Source organism: Berghia stephanieae, chromosome 9, assembly GCF_034508935.2.
Source record: "Berghia stephanieae isolate SIO BIC M18660-M18661 chromosome 9, UCSD_Bste_1.3, whole genome shotgun sequence".
Taxonomy (NCBI): Eukaryota; Metazoa; Mollusca; class Gastropoda; order Nudibranchia; family Aeolidiidae; genus Berghia; species Berghia stephanieae.
The window spans coordinates 8440580-8450952 of NC_088368.1; positions in this window are offsets into that span (position 1 = coordinate 8440580).

Genomic DNA, 10373 nt, shown 5'->3' on the forward strand with positions numbered 1-10373 from the left:
CTTTGCCATACACTAAATGACACAGACGACCATAGAGGCAGACGACCACCTCCCTCCACTCCGCAAACCGCCCTTTCGGGTGTGAGATGGGGGGAACAGGAGGCGCACGCCTTGGACGATTCCATTATACGGGGTAAATTTCAAAATTTACTACACCATAATGATCGCAATGACAATGATCTATGGTGAAGGCATGACCCCTCTTCTCTAATGGGTTATTGTTTGAAATGTATGTGACTACTAAAGATGTGTGTGTTTGTGTGTGTGTGTGTGTGTGTGTGTGTGTGTGTGTGTCGAACCTAGCAAGTAGCAAATCCGATTTTTTGTTTTCTTTTGTCCATCTCTTGTCACCACTCCTTTCTATCGCAGTGTTGTCATTTAAAATAATACAACAATATTAAAATTTCGTTTGGTGTTTTTACTAATCAAATAATATGAGTTTCATTAGTTTCTTCCTTCCAAAAAAAAAAAACAGTTATAACGTCTGAATTTTAAAAAAGTCCAATAGAATATTTGGGGACCCCGATAGCTCAGTTGATAGAGCACTCTCTTTATACGCAAAGGGCCAGAGATCGATCCCGGGTGCAGTCGAGTTTTTTCTGAATCCCTGTCTACTCAGCAATGAATGGGTAGCTGAGTTTGTTAGATCTGGCGAAAAGTCACCATCGACCCCTCTTATTACCTCATCCACCCCCTCTTATTATAACTTCACGTCTCTCTCTTACTCTTCAATGCTCGCTGCCCTCTAATGTGTGTGTGTGTGGGGGGGAGGGGGGTAGGAGTTGCGTGTGTGTATCAACGCCACGAACAACTCGATCAACGCCTTGGGCGATGCCATTATCTCCGTTAATGGGGATAAATTTCAAATTTTATTAAATTATCGAAGTAACAATGAAGTACGGTGAGCAAATAAAGAAGGCATCACCCCTCTTCTCTAATTAGGTTACAATTTGAAATGAGTGTGACTACTCCGTGTGTTTTACTCCTGTAGACCACGGTTTTCATCGTGTAGCGGTCTTTAACGGTTCAAGAATGAACGATCCCACGGTCTCAAAGGTCAAACCGGTTCGAATTTCCAACAGTCTCTCAGGAATGTTCAATGTCGAAAAGGACCGGTCCTTGCGGTCTTCATTTCCCAAGGACCGTAGGACCGTGGTCCTTAAGCTTGCCAAGGACCGCCCCGCACTACTATCACTACTACTACAACTACAACCACCACCACATTATCATCATTACCACTACTACTACTGCAACCAGCACCACCATATCATCATCATTGAAATATTTTTTTTTTTAATTGAGCTTTATATAGTGCAATATCTACTAAATGTGCTCAAAGCGCTTTACAAGGGGTCCCTGGTCAACATTTAACATGTAGGACGGGACATGACGCCTGTTAGGCGATATTACAATTTTTCGGACAAAGACAATTCTGTTAACGGCCAGGTACTCATTTTACACCTGAGTACGGTGAGAGAATGCGAGTAAAGAGCCTTTTCCAAGGACTCAACTATGCGCCGAGCGCGAGGCTCGAACCCAGGACCTTCCTATCAGAAAGCGAGTGTCATACTACTAGACCACATAGCCGCATCATTACCACTACTACTACAAACACCACCACCACCATATCATTACCATTACCACTACTACTACAACTACAACCACCACCACATCATCATCACTACCACTACTACTACAACTACAATCATCACCACCACCACATCATCATCACTATTACTCCTACAACTACAACCACCACCAACACCACATCACCTCACTAACACCTGTACTATAATCACTACCATTAGGTTTTGGAGCTTTACTTCATTTGAAATAAGGAAACTTCGGAATTGTATTTGGCATTGTGTTTATATATCATAATATAATTCTAATCAGTTATCTATTTAGAACTAGATACTATACAATATGTATGCCAAATACCACCCCAATTCCCCTTTCTTGTGTGCGGGAATTCCTCTTTCGGCATTGAAATTGAGTGTGAGAGAGTCATCACTACACACATAAACAACAGAAACAATTTAAAAACATGACTATAACACGCAACCACTCACACACGAGGCTATACTATTTATCCCTTTCTCTATATAGAACAGGACAAGACAAACAATAGCTTGACTCTCGCTACACTTCGCATTGATGTTTGTCGTCTCACGAGTTCAACTCTCGGTCGACCTGTCAATATTCCTTTTTGCCTCGGACGTAATCATTAATAGAATGTTGTGTGGTTTTGACCGTGAAGAAAACCTTAAGAAGTCACATTTATATCATTTTAGAGAGATCGTTTTGAATAATTTTGAGTTAAACCAGCGAGCAGCAACTTGTTTTCATGAACGGCCGATCAGCCCTTGTTTACTATAGTAACGCGATTCCCAGCCAACGTCTCAATGGCGGATATTTTTCTCATCGAGGCCGCTGGTTGGTTAGCCAATAAGAGCACCGTACGGTTTCCATTGGGTAAATTCCTTGGCTGACCCTTAACTCACTCAACCCTAACACCGATTATATCCGTAGTATACAGGGGGCTACTTATACCCATTTATTACATTTTTCTGAGACAAATTATAGGCGTAGTATCAAGCTAATGTTCTTAATTTTTACATGTTAGGCCTAATGGTAGTTGAATAAAAAAACATCTATGTACATGCTCATTTTAATACATTTCTTCTAATTTTGAAAAGTAGCAAAATTCTCTAGGATTGAGTGAGTTAATACCCGTGACTCTCTTATTCTCTTCAAGACCGAAACGCAAGTCAAAGCCCCTTTAATATTGATGAGGTCTCTCTCTCTCTCTCTCTCCTCATCCGTGTGCGTGAGGCGTCCTTTGTCTACGGTCATCGCATTCACAATTAAGTCAATTGTAGTAATGAGTGTAAAGTGCTTTACCCAAGGACTCAACATCAGGCCAGAATTGTCTTCGGTCACTGTCACCCATCTGGCTACCAATCACGCCCAACATTGCTTGACTTTTGTGAAAAGACGAGACACGATACCGATGAGTCATTGAGCGACACGAGGGTCCCCAGGCTTGAATGGCAAAATACGAGGGGTTGATATATAAAGTACGTTTGCTCGCAGATCAAAACATGTTTCAGGTGCTATCATGAAACTTCACACACTCACTCTCAAACCATACTTCTACACTCAAGTACAACAACTAATTCATGTGACGTCATTGTGGTTCATAATTGTGTGACGTCACAACCTTACTAACACCGAGGTTGAGAAAACGGCTACACATATTGAAATCCTAGTCAAACAGCGCTCTATTATTGAATTTCTAACAGCAAAAGGCTGCTGCGTGCTCGCAGCAAACATCCATCACAGAATGAAGGCCGTTAATGGTGATTTGCATATTACTGGTGGAGCTGTTCGAAAGTGGGTTAGAATTTTCAATCAAAGGAGATGTTCCAACAGAGGCAAAAGTGTTAGATCGCAAGCGACCAGTTTTGGCATATAGGCCTTTCTGCATCCGATACGAGTAATCAAGGAGCAGTTGGTTGTATTATTAGGGTATAACAACAAGATATCGCTGATGAAGTTGAATTTCAAAAGAACGAGTACACCATATCGTGACATCTTTCTTGGGTTACAGAAAAATATCTGCATGATGGGTCTCAAGACAGCTAACCTCAGAAATGAAAGATAGGAGTAGGAGAAAAATCACCTGTACCCAACATTTGAAACGATATGACAAGTAAGGAGAGACTTTTCTGCAGAAAATTGTGACTGAGATGGATCTGGGTCCACCACCACTACGATCCGGAAACCAAAGAAAAATCACTTGAGTACAGGCATAATTCTCCTTCAAGCTCAAGAAAAATATGTCATTATCTCAGCGAGACGGGTCTTGCTTACCATTTTCTAGGACATGGAAGGCATAGTTCACATGGAATTTCTTGAAACACGGGCAAACAGTGAACTCTGAACAATATATTTCAACTCTACGATTCCTCAAAATAGACTCGCACAAGTTCGAGGTGGTCGAAATTCGATATTGCAGCATGACAATTCGCGACCACACTAGAAGGTCTAATCGACAATCCCAAGAAGCATTGATTCGGTTCAAACTTTCAGCTCTACAGCATCCAGAATATAGTCTAGATCGTGTCCCATCTGAATATTTCTTGTTCCCCAAGCTCAAGAGTTAAAATATTCACTATAAATTGAAAATTGCAAAGATTTGCAAAACAAATAAATTTATAAATAAATAAATATTTACATTATTTGGAAGTAAAAAGGCGAAAATAATTATATAAAACGATTATTGCTTGTTGTTATAAAAGATTTTCGGGTGTCTCTCTGTTTTTGTTGAAAAGGCGACCACTCCTTCCTGCCATAATAACTGATGGTCTTAGTAGATGATGCTGGTCATTTAATATTTTAGTTATTTTCCTTATACAAAATGTCTCATATAAAAGATATACATTGTCAGCATCATTGATATATTATTTAATGGATTGTTAATATTTGAATTTATTTTGTTCCTTTCCACTGCTAAGCAATTGCCTCCCCAAGCTGTTATACAAAATGACAAGACACTTTCGATTACTGCTTTATAAAATAATGTGCAGAGGGTTTTATCTATTCTAAACTGAGAAAGTTTTGATAAAAAAATAAGTACGTCTGCACATGTTATGCTTAATTATTTTCAAGTGTTCATCCCACTTGAGCCTTCATCAATCGTTACACCAAGTTATTTGTAGTGAGAAACTCGCTGAACGAATTGGTCCTTTAATTTTTTTAACGGTTCTATCGGTTCCTTCACTCTCCTAAAGTCAATCACTAGCTCCTTTGTCTTGCTTATGTTAAGCTCTTGGTGGTGGGCATCACATCAAGACACAAATATATCAATTTTTTGCCTATAAACCACTTCGTTGTCGTTTGTTTATAAGGCCTTGAAGAGCGGTGTCATCTGCAAACTTTATTAAAGGTACACTCAGGTTTTGAGTTCTACAATCATTCGTGTATATCGTGAATAATACAGGGGACAATACACAACATTAAGGTGCACCAATAGTTGTAGTAATACAGGAAGACACGGTTTGTCATAATTGAATATACTGTGCTCTCTCCGTAAGAAATTAGAACACCCAAGCAATTATATACTTGTTTAAATTCAGACTAGTCAATTTTTTAACAACCAACTGAGGTTGCATTGTATTGTTGAAGAAAAATCTACAAAAAGCAATCTGCAATAGCTCTTAGTGTGATCTAGTTGATGAGATGTTGTTTGTAAACAGCAAAATAGCATCCTCTACGCCTGGTTTGTAAGCAATTTTATGACAATCACCCAATGACATAAACTAGTTCCTAATTTCAATAAGAACAAGTTTTTCTAAAGACTTCATGACTATTGAAGTCAGTGCAACAAGTCTGAGATCGTTCATTGATTCAAATTATTATTTTTTTTGGAACATCTATTGTTTGTTTGTTTGTTTTTAAGGGTTTTACGGCGCTTGCAACACATTTAGGTTATATCAGCGCCAGTAAAAAGAAAGAAAATTATGGGATAGTAAAAAGTTCTAGAATTACAATTAAAGCACCCAAGAAAAGGTACGACAAAGGGGAACTGGGAACAAAAAGGGATCAGATGTAGATTCCAAGAGTATATCACCAATGTACTTAGTTTGAGATCACCTATAATAAGTCTCATCCGGACACAAGCACAAAAACCAACAAGAGGAATACACTAAAATGCGTACATTAAAATTATACATTCAAAATAACAAATATAATAATACATAACAGAGAGATGATTTACAAGGAAATAAATATCTCCCAAAACAATAACTATGCATTTGACTGTTTCCCTCCCAGCCAGGACTCTGGCTAGGGCCAGGACAGAACCAAGTAATCCCATTCCAATACAAAGACAGAAAGCATTGGAAAACATATATAGGGGTATAGAAGACACAGCAGGTGCCTCCCTGGCCACTATAGGAGGTCAGGAACCCTACCCAGTTGGAACAGGAATCATTTTTGAAGTTTTCCAAATTGCAGGGATCGAAACTTATTAGAGGGACATGTTAAAAACATGTGTGTAAATGGAGGAAAGCTGATGGGCACATTCTTTTAATAATTTTCCTTTCAACCCATCCGGCCCAGTAGCCTTCTCTTGTTTAGTTTCGAAAATATAAATCTCGTTTCTTCTTCACTGACCTCAATAGTCATTACATCTTCCAAAGCCCTGTTTAATTTATGTTTTACGTTTTCAATATCAATTTCGTTTGCTGTGTCGAAACGTCAATAAAATTTGTTAAGAGTTTCAATTTCTATGCCTTCTGGTATAATCGTGGGCTTTGGATTATAGTTGACTGCAGTTTTAAGACCCTGCCACGTGTCCTTTGTATCCTCAAAAGCATTTTTCAATTTTGTTTTTGTACTTCTTGTCTCTACAACTAGATATTACTCTCTTTATCTCGTTTTGTTTTGCTTTATGGTCTTTTTTGTTTCCACTAGTGAAGAGTTTCTTCTGGTTCAATAGAAGATTCTTTGTTGAAATGGATGGCCGGAAGAGCAGGTGGCGCACCCAGAAGAATGGTCTTCCCCAAGGATCAGTGCCGGCTCCAACACTTTTCAACATATATACAAATGATCAGCCTGAGTTCCCAAATATCCGCCGATTCATATATGCTGATGACCTATGCCTCGCAACACAGGATGTGTCCTTCCAACCAATCGAGAGCAGACTGACAAATGCCCTAGACACCCTTACAAAGTACTACACTAAAAACTCGCTGAACGCCAACCCAGGGAAAACACAAGTGTGTGCATTTCACCTCAACAACCACCAAGCCCACAAAAAACTTAACATCAAGTGGAATGGCCAGACATTAGAGTACAACTACCACCCAGTGTACCTCGGAGTGACGCTTGATCGGACTCTGTCCTTCAGAGAACACGTGAGGAAGACCATGGCAAAAGTGTCCACGCGTAATGCCCTCCTTGGAAAGCTGGCAAACATGAACTGGGGAACTGACCCTAAAACTCTAAGGACCACAGCATTGGCCCTCAGCTACTCAACTGCGGAGTACTGCTCAGCTGTATGGGCCCGATCATGCCATGCATCCAAGCTAGACCCCGAGCTCAACAATGCCTGCCGGATCGTAACGGGCCAGCTGAGAGCAACACCATTACCACTGGTCTACCGTGCAGCAGGAATAGCCCCACCACACATCCGGGGGGAAACTCATGCCCAAATACAAAAATACAAACAGGAAATGGACCAGAGACACCCCCTTCATGACCACAATTGCCCCAAAAGCAGGCTCAAATCAAGGAAAAGCTTCCTCACAGTAGAGAGCCTTCACCCAGACCACTCAGCATTCTTCCGCCTGGACAAATGGGAGGATGGGACAAGACAGCAAACGATGCCCTCCAGCCCCCAACAGAAAAGCTCCCAGCAGGCACAGACCTCAAGAGAAAAGACTGGGTGGCGTTGTACAGAGCTAGAGCAAAGGTGGGAAACACCGCCACCAACCTCTTTAAATGGAAAATCTCACCGGGCACTGAATGCCCATGCGGTCACCCCAGACAGACCATGGACCACATCCTGTCCGAATGCTCGCTGGGACCTCACTGCACCAATGCTGACTGAGGGAATGCAACCAGACTGCCCGGGACTGGCTGACTCACTGGCGCGACAAGATATGATGAATAGAAGTTTCAGATCTTTGTTATCCGGCCAAGGCTTGTATTAGGATAATATCTTATTTCTTTTTTACAACGGACCAGCTGTTCACAAAATTTTAAATACTCGCTCAAACAGTGATTCAGCTCATCCACACTATCACTATCACATGATTCGATAAAACCATTCCAGTCAGTGCATTAAAAACAAGCACGCTAATCTTCACTCACACTTCCGTTCCAAATCTGTACACTTTTCTTTTCTGGTTTTACATGTTTAAAAACAGGGCAGTAGGTGGGGAGTAGCAAGAGCATGTCGTGGTCAGATAAGGCTAGTGGGGCTCGGGGTGAAGAGTTATAACTATTTTTAACATTACACGTGAATAAATCTAATGTTTTGTTGTCCTTTGTATCGCAGTCCACGTATTGATAAAGTCCAGGGACAGTGAAATCATTACAGTGGTTAAAATCACCTGTGACCATCAATACGGCGGCGTCAGGGTGACTTTATCTGAATGTCCTGTATTTCTTTCCTCAAAATTTTTTTGCTGTGTTTTGTCTGATGATGGTGAAATATAGACAATGATGATGATGACATGAGTATATTCACGGGGTAGATTATGGACGTAAAGTCACGGTCAGAACTTCAATATGATCATCAAGCGCTGTAAAATCCCTCCTCCCCCCCTCCCCCCCCTTAAAACAGAACAAATCAAAAACAGAACATTAAACTTACAAAAAAACAAAAACAACAAACTAGCAACAAAATAGATTGCTAGTGGAATATTTTGTTCCCTTTTACAACCAGTTTTCGTTGGTGTTTTTAACTTCAAATTCACATCTTTCTTTTTTTTTTTTTACTAGCGCTGGAAGACCCAAAAGTGTTCAAACACCGTAAAATCCCTCAAAACAAAACAACATCTAACTAATTTACTGAATTCTGATTTTTAAAAATAATAGATTGGTGTATGAATACTGACTGAATGGTGGTCAAGGTGTAAGTGTAATCAAATCGGTCACAGATTTTTGACGGATTCCTATATTTAAAAAGTCATCCCTTTTCAAGGCACATTTTTGGCGATAACTTTTGAACCAAAAGAGATATCAGGATAATTTTTTGTATCACTATCACTGTTTTTGTGTGTTCAGGTCCTTTATTTTGAGACCATAATCAATTAAATCTATGCCTTTTCTATTTTTTTTTTTACAAGTGCCTAATCTTTCTCCTCTCTAATCGAATCCCTCAACTTACGTTTAAGGTATGGAACCTGTTTCGGGCATGCTGGGCTCACCAAGTCGCCTTCGTTATCGAGCAATAGAAGGGTAAAATTCATAAAATGAAACAAGAGGCACATATAAATATAAACCAATATAAACTATTTATATAATGAATTATGAATAATTAGTACTGCGACCATTTTCAACCAACAAACCGCTTGTTACCACTGCAAAATACTGTTACCGAGTGCATTGTTATTACCCATAATAACGGATTACACCACCTATTATGAAAGGGAAATTACTCTATTATTAGTTTTAGATGACCTATGAATAGAAAAACTCCAAGCTGCTCATCTTCCCTTCTACCATCGTTGGATTTACTGTGTAATTTTGCAACCTAAACTGTGGAATAGACTTGTTAAAAATTGTTAAAGATATCAATTTCAAACTTTCTGCAAATCCTTTGAAATTTTTTGAAACATCACACATTTTTTACGTCCTTCCGCCATGGCACCATAAGATATCGTGGCCTCGGCATTCCATGAAGGATATAGTATAGATAATCCATCGAACGGGATGTCTGATGTCAACTGGACTCACCCATGTTGTCCAAGTGAGCAAATTTGGGTTAGTAATCCTGCTCAAGGAAAAAACTGAAAGTGCCTGAAGCAGGCTCAAACCCAGGACCACAGTCATTGCCTTAACCACTCTGTCAGTTCGACCCCAATGACACATCATAGCTACAATCAAAGCCATAAATGCCTAATCTGTGAAGTCCAAAGCAGGTCCTAAATAACCCTAAAATTATACTGAACTGTAATTCCGTAACCGTGAAATTGGCCCTAATAGTTCTCCCGGATGAAATAAAACAAATTTTGGCTTCAAATGGAGAATATCTGAAATTCTCAAAATCTATCAAATCCCTTTCAGCTGTGATCCTGAGCTAGTACCTGAGCCAAACAAAAATTACATCCACACTTTAATGACAATGGCAACAAGTACATACCGAAAAATAAACGGTTGAAAAGAAACAGTTTCAAAGATTTTGACCTTGAAGAAGCATTAACTGGACAATTTACTTGAGGTCATGAGATGGACACACATAAATCAAATATTAACCAGGTAACTGCCACATTCTAGAAAAACTCGTATTTAAATAATTTGACCAGAAAACTCGTCCTTCAAATATTGATCGTTTTAAACGACCCTCAACTTGACAAAAACTCTCAAACATGGGACTTCATAAAGAGAGATCTATATCAAAAACTAAATGTAAACATGGTGATATTATCGCTACAGTTACACTGCCGTATTCTGAAAAAGAAAACACAAATTAAACATTTTTGGCCAGAGGACTCGTCTTTCAAATATTGATCAATTAAGATGACCTCATCTTGGCAAAAACTCCCCGAGTTTTTACCAAGATGAGGGGCATTTTAATTGAGAGTTTTTGGCAAGATGAGGGTTATATTAATTGATTGAAACCCATTTGAAGGACGAGT